At 40.5% G+C, this 9,785-nt stretch overlaps 1 non-coding gene across 1 annotated transcript; it reads right to left on the reverse strand.

Moving 5' to 3' along the window:
- Positions 1-699: 699 nt before the first annotated feature.
- On the reverse strand, positions 700-803 carry LOC112766078 (small nucleolar RNA R71). The gene has a single exon (XR_003184104.1). It is a non-coding gene; the product is annotated as a small nucleolar RNA R71 (small nucleolar RNA).
- Between the last annotated feature and the right edge of the window lie 8,982 nt (positions 804-9,785).

The following is a 9,785-nucleotide window of genomic DNA, read 5'->3' on the forward strand; positions in this document are numbered from 1 at the left end:
TCCTTCTTAAAATTTGAATCATCTCTCCCTCTCTGTGTTTGAATTCTCTTTATTTTCTCTCTACCTCATTCTTCTATTCTTCTCTTCTTCTACTCACATAAAGGAATCTCTATACTGTGACATAGAGAATTCCTCTCCTTTTCTGTTCTCTTCTTTTTCACATGAGCAGGAACAAGGATAAGGATATTCTTGTTGAAGCCGATCCTGAACCTGAAAGGACTCTGAAGAGGAAGCTAAGAGAAGCTAAAGCACAACTCTTTGGAGAGGACCTGACAGAACTTTTTGAAAAAGAAGAAGACATGGCAGCTGAAAACAATAACAACAATGCAACGAAGATGCTTGGTGACTATGCTGCATCAACTACCAACTTCTATGGAAGAAACATCTCAATTCTTGCCATTAGAGCAAACAACTTTGAGCTTAAGCCTCAATTAGTTTCTTTAATGCTACAGAACAGCAAGTTTTATGGACTTCCATCAGAAGATCCTCATCAGTTCTTATCTGAATTTTTACAGATCTGTGATACTGTTAAGACCAATGGGGTTGATCCTGAGGTCTACAGACTTATGTTTTTCCCCTTTGCTGTAAGAGACAGAGCTAGGACATGGTTGGACTCACAACCTAGAGAAAGCATGAACTCTTGGGACAAGCTAGTTAATGCTTTCTTGACCAAATTCTTTCTACCTCAAAAAGATGAGTAAGCTCAGAGTGGATGTCCAAACCTTCAGACAGAAAAAAGGTGAATACCTCTATGAAGCTTGGGAAAGATACAAGCAATTAACCAAAAGGTGTCCTTCTGACATGTTTCCATAATGGAGCATCATATGTATATTCTATGATGGTTTGTCTGAGTTATCCAAGATGTCATTGGACTACTCTGCTGGTGGATCTCTTCATCTGAAAATGCCTACAGAAGCCTAGGAACTCATTGAAATGGTTGCAAACAACCAGTTCATATACACTTTTGAGAGAAATCCTGTGAATAATGGGGTGACTCAGAGGAAAGGAGTTCTTCAAATTGACACTCTGAATGCCATTTTGGCTCAGAACAAAATATTGACTCAGCCAGTCAATATGATTTCTCAGAGTCTGACTAGATTGCAACCTAAACACGCCTCCTCTGAAGGAGAAGCTTATGACCCTGAGAATCCTGCAATGGAAGAGGTGAATTACGTGGGAGAATCCTATGGAAACAAATAATTCTTCATGGAGGAATCACCCAAATTTCTTATGAAAGGATCAACATAAGCCTCAACAAGGCTTCAACAACAATAATGGTGGGAGAAATAGGTTTGGCAATAGCAAGCCTTTCCCATCATCTTCTCAGCAACAGACAGAGAATTCTGAGCAGCGCCTCTCTAGCTTAGCAAACATAGTCTCTGATCTATCTAAGACCACTCTCAGTTTCATAACTGATGCACGGTCCTCCATAAGAAATTTGGAGGCACAAGTGGGTCAGCTAAGTAAAAGAGTCACTGAAACTCCTCCTAGTACTCTCCCAAGTAATAAAGAAGAGAATCCAAAGAGAGAGTGCAAGGCCATTAATATAACCAAAATAACCGAAGCTATAGAGGAGGAGGATGACGTGATTTCCATTGATGAAGATCTCAATGGACATCCACTGACCAATAAGAAGTTCCCTAATGGGGAACCAAAGGAATATGAGGCTCATACAGAGACCATAGAGATTCCACTGAACTTCTTATTACCATTCATGAGCTCTGAAGGATATTCTTCTTCTGAAGAAGATGAAGTTACTACTGAAGAGAAAATTGCTCAATATATAGGAGTAATCATGAAGTTGAATGCCAAGTTATTCGGTAATGAGACTTAGGAGGATGAACCTCCATTGCTCATCAATGAACTGAATATATGGATTCAGCAGACATTGCCTCAAAAGAATCCGGATCCCAGAAAGTTCTTAATACCCTGCACCATAGGCACCATGACCTTTGAAAAGGCTCTATATGACCTAGGGTCAAGTATCTACCTCATGCCACTCTCTGTAATGGAGAAACTAGGGATCTTTGAGGTACAAGTTGAAAGAATCTCACTAGAAATGGCAGACAAATCAATGAAAAAGGCTTATGAACTTGTAGAGGATGTTTTAGTAAAGGTTGAAGGCCTTTACATCCCTGTTGACTTCATAATCCTAGACACTGGGAAGGATAAGGATGAATCCATTATCCTTGGAAGATCCTTCCTAGCCACAACAAGGGCTGTGATTGATGTGGACAGAGGAGAGTTAGTCCTTCAAGTGAATGAGGACTACCTTGTGTTTAAGGCTCAAGGATTTTCCTGTGTAAACATGAGATGATGCATGAAAAGCTTCATCCAACTCCCTCCATTAAGAGTCAAACAAAGCCCCCACATCCAAACTCTAAGTTTGGTGTTGGGAGGCCACAATCATGCTCTGAGCATCTGTGAAGCTTTGTAAGAGCTTCCTATCAAGCTATTGACATTAAAGAAGCGCTTATTGGGAGGCAACCCAATTTTATTTATCTATATTAATTACTGTTTCATTTTATTTTCCATTGTTATTTTATGTTTTTTTTAGGATGATGATCATGTGGAGTCACAAAAACAACTGCAAAAATTAAAGCAAAATCAAAAACAGCATAAAAAATAGCACACCCTGGAGGAAGAGCTTACTGGCATTTAAACACCAATAAGGATACCATAATGGGCGTTTAACGCCCAGCCTGGCACTATTCTAGGCATTAAATGCCAGAACTGGCAGGCAAACTGGCGTTTAAACGCCAGTAAGGTAGAAAAATGGGCGTTTAAACGCCCATCCTGGCACCATTCTGGGCGTTTAAACGCCCATCCTGACACCATTCTGGGCGTTTAAACGCCAGAACTGTTAGGCAGATTGGCGTTTAAACGCCATAAAAGGGCAGTAGACTGGCGTTTAAACGCCAGAAAAGGGCATCAGCCCGGTGTTTAAATGCCAGGAATGGCACATAGAGGGCGTTTAATGCCAGAAAGGTGCAGGAATGAAATATCCTTGACACCTCAGGATCTGTGGACCCCACAGGATCCCCACCTACCCCACCTCACTCTCTCTCCTCTTCACACTTCTCCATAACACTCTACCTAAAATACCACTCACCTATCAAATCTTACCCTCTTCCCCATATTCTCTTCACCACTCACATCCATTCCCTAATTCCTATAAACCCATCATACAACCCACCTACCCCCACCCACTCAAATTCAAACCATTTCCCTCCCAAACCCACCCATTCTCACACGAACCAACTTCCTCTCTTACTCTATAAATACCCCTCCTTACTCCTTCATTTTCACACATCACAAACACTCAAAATCCCCCTTGGCCGAACCCTCTCAAGCCTCCATCTACCACTTTTCTTCTTCTACTACTCTCTTCTTTCTTCTTTTGCTCGAGGACGAGCAAACCTCTTAAGTTTGGTGTTGGAAAAAGTGTTGCTTTTTGTTTTTAATAACCATTAATGGTACCTAAGGCCAGAGAAACCTCTAGAAAGAGGAAGGGGAAGACAATTGCTTTCACCTCTGAGTCATGGGAGATAGAGAGGTTCATCTCAAAGGTCCATCAAGACCACTTCTATGAAATTGTGGCCAAGAAGAAGGTGATCCCTGAGGTCCCCTTCAAGCTCAAAAGGAGCGAATATCCGGAGATCCGACATGAGATTAGGAGAAGAGGATGGGAAGCTCTCACCAATCCCATTTAATAAGTCAGAATCTTAATGGTTCAATAGTTCTATGCTAATACATGGATCACCAAGAACCATGATCAAAGTATGAATCCGAACCCAAAGAATTGGCTCACAATGGTTCGGGGGAAATACTTAGATTTCAGTCCGAAAAATGTGAGGTTGGCGTTCAACTTGCCAATGATGCAAGGAGATCTTCGTCCTTTCACAAGAAGAGTCAACTTTGATCAAAGGTTGGACCAAGTCCTCATGGACATCTGTATGGAAGGAGCCCAATGAAAGAGAAACTCCAAAGGCAAGCCGGTTCAACTAAGAAGGCTTGAACTTATGCCTGTGGCTAGAGGATGGTTGGAGTTCATCCAACGCTCTATCGTTCCTACTAGCAATCGATCTGAAGTAATTGTGGATCGGGCTATCATGATCCATATCATCATGATTGGAGAGGAAGTGGAAGTTCATGAGATCATACCTCTAGAACTGTACAAAGTGGCTGACAAGCCCTCCACTTTGGCAAGGTTAGCCTTTCCTCATCTCATTTGTCACTTATGCAGTTTAGCTGGAATTGTCATAGAGGAAGACATCCTCATTGAAGAGGACAAGCCCATCACTAAAAAGAGGATGGAGCAAACAAGAGAGCCCACTCATGGACCTCAACAAACGCATGAGGAAGTCCTTCATCAAGAAATCCCTGAGATACCTCAAGGGATGCATTTTCCCCACACAACTATTGAGAATAACTCAACACTTTTCCAGGAGATTTGAGTTCCAATATAGAGGAACTAAAGATGGAGCACCAAGAGCATTCCATCATCCTCCCTGAAATTAGAGAAGACCAAAGAGCCATGAGGGAAGAACAACAAAGGCAAGGAAGAGACATTGAGGAGCTCAAGCACTCCATAGGATCTTCAAGAAGGAGAACTAGCCGCCATCACTAAGGTGGACCCCTTCTTTAATTTCCTTGTTATTTGTTTTTCTATTTTTCAATTTTTTATGCTTTATGTTTGTCTCTGTTTGTGTCTTTATTACATTATCATTAGTGTCTAGTGTCTATGCCTTGAAGCTATGAATGTCCCATAAATCCCTCACCTTTCTTAAATGAAAAATGTTTCTAATTGCAGAAGAACAAGAAGTACATGAATTTCGAATTTTATCTTGAAATTAGTTTAATTATTTTGATGTGGTGGCAATACTTTTTGTTTTCTGAATGAATGCTTAAACAGTGCATATTTTTATAGTGAAGTTTATGAATCTTAAAATTGTTGGCTTTTGAAAGAATAATGAAAAATGAGAAATATTATTGATAATCTGAAAAACCATAAATTTGATTCTTGAAGCAAGAAAAAGCAATGAAAAAGAAAAAGCTTGAAAAAAAAAGAGTAGCGAAAAAAAGAAAGAAAAAAAGAGAAGCAAGCAGAAAAAGCCGGTAGCCCTTTAAACCAAAAGGCAAGGGTAAAGAGGATCCAACGCTTTGAGCATCAGTGGATAGGAGGGCTGGTGCACGAAATTGCAATCACACTTTTGCAATCCCGCACAACTAACCAGCAAGTGTACTGGGTCGTCCAAGTAATACCTTGCGTGAGCAAGGGTCGATCCCACAGAGATTGTCGGCTTGAAGCAAGCTATGGTTATCTTGTAAATCTTAGTCAGGATATCAGAAATTATCAGGATTGATTGTGAAAAGCAAAAGAACATGAAATGATTACTTGTTTTGCAGTAATGGAGAATAGGTTGAGGTTTGGAGATGCTCCATCTTCTGAATCTCTGCTTTCCTACTGTCTTCTTCTTCAAACACGCAAGTCTCCTCCCATGGCAAGCTATATGTAGGGTTTCACCGTTGTCAATGGCTACCTCCCATCCTCTCAGTGAAAGCGATTACATATGCTCTGTCACAGCATAGCGGAATTCATCTGTCGGTTCTCAATCAGGCCGGAATAGAATCCAGTGATTCTTTTGCGTCTGTCACTAACGCCCCGCCTTCAGGAGTTTGAAGCATGTCACAGTCATTCAATCATTGAATCCTACTCAGAATACCACAGACAAGGTTTAGACCTTCCGGATTCTCTTGAATGCCGCCATCAATTCTAGCTTATACCACGAAGATTCCGGTTAAAGAACCCAAGAGATAACTACTTAATCTAAGGTAAAACGGAGGTGGTTGTCAGGCACGCGTTCATAGTTGAGAATGATGATGATTGTCACGGATCATCACATTCATCCGGATTAAGAACAAGTATTATCTTAGAATGGAAGCAAGCATGATTGAATGAGAAACAGTAGTAATTGCATTAATCCATCAAGACACAGCAGAGCTCCTCACCCCCAACCATGGGGTTTAGAGACTCATGCTGTGGAAGATACACAAAGAAAGGTGTAAAGTGTCATGAGGTCATAAGGTACAGATACAATGTCAAAATATCCTATTAATAGTAAACTAGTAGCCTAGGGTGTACAGAAATGAGTAAATGACGTAAAAATCCACTTCTGGGTCCACTTGGTGTGTGCTTGGGCTGAGCAATGAAGCAATTTCGTGTAGAGACCTTTTCTGGAGTTAAACGCCAGCTTTCATGCCAGTTTGGGCGTTTAACTCCAAGTTTTATGCCAGTTCCGACATTTAACGCTGGAATTTCTGAGGGAGATTTGCCACGCCGGTTTGGGCCATCAAATCTTGGGCAAAGTATGGACTATCATATATTGCTGGAAAGCCCAGGATGTCTACTTTCCAATGCCGTTGAGAGCGCGCCAATTGGGCTTCAGTAGCTCCAGAAAATCCGCTTCGAATGCAGGGAGGTCAGAATCCAACAGCATCTGCAGTCCTTTTTGGTCTCGGAATCAGATTTTTGCTCAGGACCCTTAATTTCAGCCAGAAAATACCTGAAATCACAGAAAAACACCCAAACTCATAGTAAAGTCCAGAAAAGTGAATTTTAGCTAGAAACTAATAAAAATATACTAAAAACTAACTAGATTATACTAAAAACATACTGAAAACAATGCCAAAAAGCATACAAATTATCCGCTCATCACAACACCAAACTTAAATTGTTGCTTGTCCCCAAGCAACTGAAAATCAAAATAGGATAAAAAGAAGAGAATATACTATAGACTCCAAAATATCAAGGAAACATAGTTCCAATTAGATGAGCGGGACTAGTAGCTTTTTGCCTCCGAACAGCTTTGGCATCTCACTCTATCCTTTGAGGTTCAGAATGATTGGCATCTATAAGAACTCAGAACTCAGATAGTGTTATTGATTCTCTTAGTTGAGCATAATGATTCTTGAACATAGCTAGTGTATGAGTCTTGGCTGTGGCCCAAAGCACTCTGTCTTCCAGTATTACCACCGGATACATACATGCCACAGACACATAATTGGGTGAACCTTTTCAGATTGTGACTCAGCTTTGCTAAAGTCCCCAATTAGAGGTGTCCAAGGTTCTTAAGCACACTCTTGTTGCCTTGGATCACAACTTTATTTCTTTCTTTTTTTCTTTTTCTTTCTTTCTTTTTTTTTCGAATTTTTTTTTTGTATCCACTGCTTTTTCTTGCTTCAAGAATCAGTCTAATGATTTTAGATCCTCAATAACAGTTCTCTTTTTCCTCATTCTTTCAAGAGCCAACAATTTTAACATTCTCAAAACAACAAATTCAAGAGACATATGCACTGTTCAAGCATTCATTCAGAAAGCAAAAAGTATTGTCACCACATCAAACTAATTCAACTAGTTTCAATGATAAATTTCGAAATCCTGTACTTCTTGTTCTTTTGTGATTAAAGCATTTTTCATTTAAGAGAGGTGATGGATTCATAGGACATTCATATCTTTAAGGTATAAAATTTCAATTTTATTAATTATGAATTAAGAACAAGACTAAAAAATAGATATAAAATGAGACTAGAAAAACGAAAAATAAAAACAAAACAAAGGAAAAAAAACGCAAACATAGGCTCCTAATGATAGAGGTTTTCACAGAGTTAGGACTCAACAACCTTGATTTTGAGAAGTGGATGCTCCCTCAACTTGAGAGGAGAGCTTTTGGCGTTTCAACTCTTGGAGTTCACGCCCCTGCTTCTCTTGCTCCTTCCATTGACTCCTTGGTGATTGGCCGTTCAATGGGTATGAATTCATCTGCTTCCATCTTCACCCCAGCCTCTTTACAGAGCAAGGAGATCAAGCTTGGATAAGCCAGTTTGGTTACAGTGGAATTCCTATTTGCAATTGTGTAGATCTCACAAGCAATCACATGATGGACCTCCACTTCTTTTCCAAGCATAATGCAATGAATCATCACTGCTCTCTTGATGGTGACCTCAGAACGGTTGCTAGTGGGCAATATGGAACACCCAATAAAGTCTAGCCACCCTCTTGCAATTGGCTTGAGGTCTCCCCTCTTGAGTTGGTTTGGGACACCCTTTGAATTGGTTATCCACTTAGTCCCAGGGAGGCATATGTCCTCTAGAACTTGATCCAACCCTTTATCTACTCTCACCATCCTCCTATTGAAGGAATCAGGATCATCTTGCAGTTGAGGTAGTTTGAAGATTTCTCTTATTTTGTCCAGATGGAAGTACATAACTTTCCCTCTGACCATGGTTCTGTAGGTATGGTAAGCAGTTCCAGTCATTCTCTGCTTATCTGTTAGCCACAGATTAGAGTAGAATTCCTGAACCATGTTCCTTCCAACCTTTATTTCAGGATTGGTCAGAACTTCCCATCCTCTATTTCGAATTTGCTCTTGGATCCCCGGATATTCATCTTCTTTCAGATCAAATTTAACTTCCGGGATCACTGACCTCAGACCCATTATTTTGTGATAATGGTCTTCATGTTCTTTGGTTAAGAACTTCTCTTGATTCCAAAGATTCTTTGGATTAGTCTCTTTCTTTCCTCTTAAATTGGTTTGTTTTCCCTTAGGAGCCATGATCTTGATGAATCTTGGCTTAGTGATCACGGAAAAGCACACCAAACTTAGAGGCTTGCTTGTCCTCAAGCAAAAAGAAAAGAAAGAAGAGAAGAGAGAGAGATGAAGAGAAAATTCGAATGGTGTGGTGGGAGGAGAGAGCCAAACGTTTATTTATAAGGTGGGGAGGGGAGTTTTTTCGAAAAACAAGGAGAGATTTGAAGGAGATTTGAGAAGATGCGGAAAGAAATTGAGAAAAGGGTGATTTTTTTTTGAACAAAATTTGGGAATGATTTGAGAGATTTGAAGAGTGATTTTAGATATTTGAAAATTTGAAAGTGAATAATGAGAGATTGAAATGTATTTTTGTAGAAAAATATGGGTGAGAAAAGGAAAGTTTGAAAAAATCTGATTTGAAAACAAAATTGTGGTCCCCCCACCTTTCTGGCGTTAAACGCCCAGAATGGCACTCATTCTGGCGTTTAACGCCCAATTGGCACCCCTTTTGGGCGTTTAACGCCCAGCCAGGTGCCCTGGCTGGCGTTAAACGCCAGAAAACCTTTATCACTGGGCGTTTTTTTGAACGCCCAGGATGCTGCACACCTGGCGTTAAACGCCCAGAATGGTGCCCATTCTGGCGTTTAACGCCCAAAATGGCACCATTCCTGGCGTTAAACGCCCAGAATGGTACCCATTCTGGCGTTTAACGCCCAAAATGCCCCTTACTGGCGTTTTTTCGCCAGTAAGCTCATTTTCTCTGCTTTTTGAGCTGAATCCTTCTGTAACTCTGTGAATTCCTTCATTTTTGATATTTGCCTCTGTAAGAACTAATCATATAACCTCCTAATGACTGGGTTGCCTCCCAGCAAGCGCTTCTTTACTGTCTTTAGCTGGACTTTCACTGAGAATCACTTAAGTCTCAGTTTTGAGCATTCCTGCTCAAAATTCCCTTCAAGATAATGTTTGATTCTCTGTCCATTAACAATGAACGTTTTGTCAGAATCAATATCCTGAAGCTCAACATATCCATATGGTGACACTCCTGTAATCACATACGGACCCCTCCACCGGGATTTGAGTTTTCCTGGAAACAGTCTGAGCCTAGAGTTGAAGAGCAGAACTTTTTGTCCTGGCTCAAAGACTCTGGTTGACAACTTCTTGTCATGCCATTTCTTTTCCTTTTCCTTATAA

Source organism: Arachis hypogaea, chromosome 2 (assembly GCF_003086295.3).
Source record: "Arachis hypogaea cultivar Tifrunner chromosome 2, arahy.Tifrunner.gnm2.J5K5, whole genome shotgun sequence".
Taxonomy (NCBI): domain Eukaryota; kingdom Viridiplantae; phylum Streptophyta; class Magnoliopsida; order Fabales; family Fabaceae; genus Arachis; species Arachis hypogaea.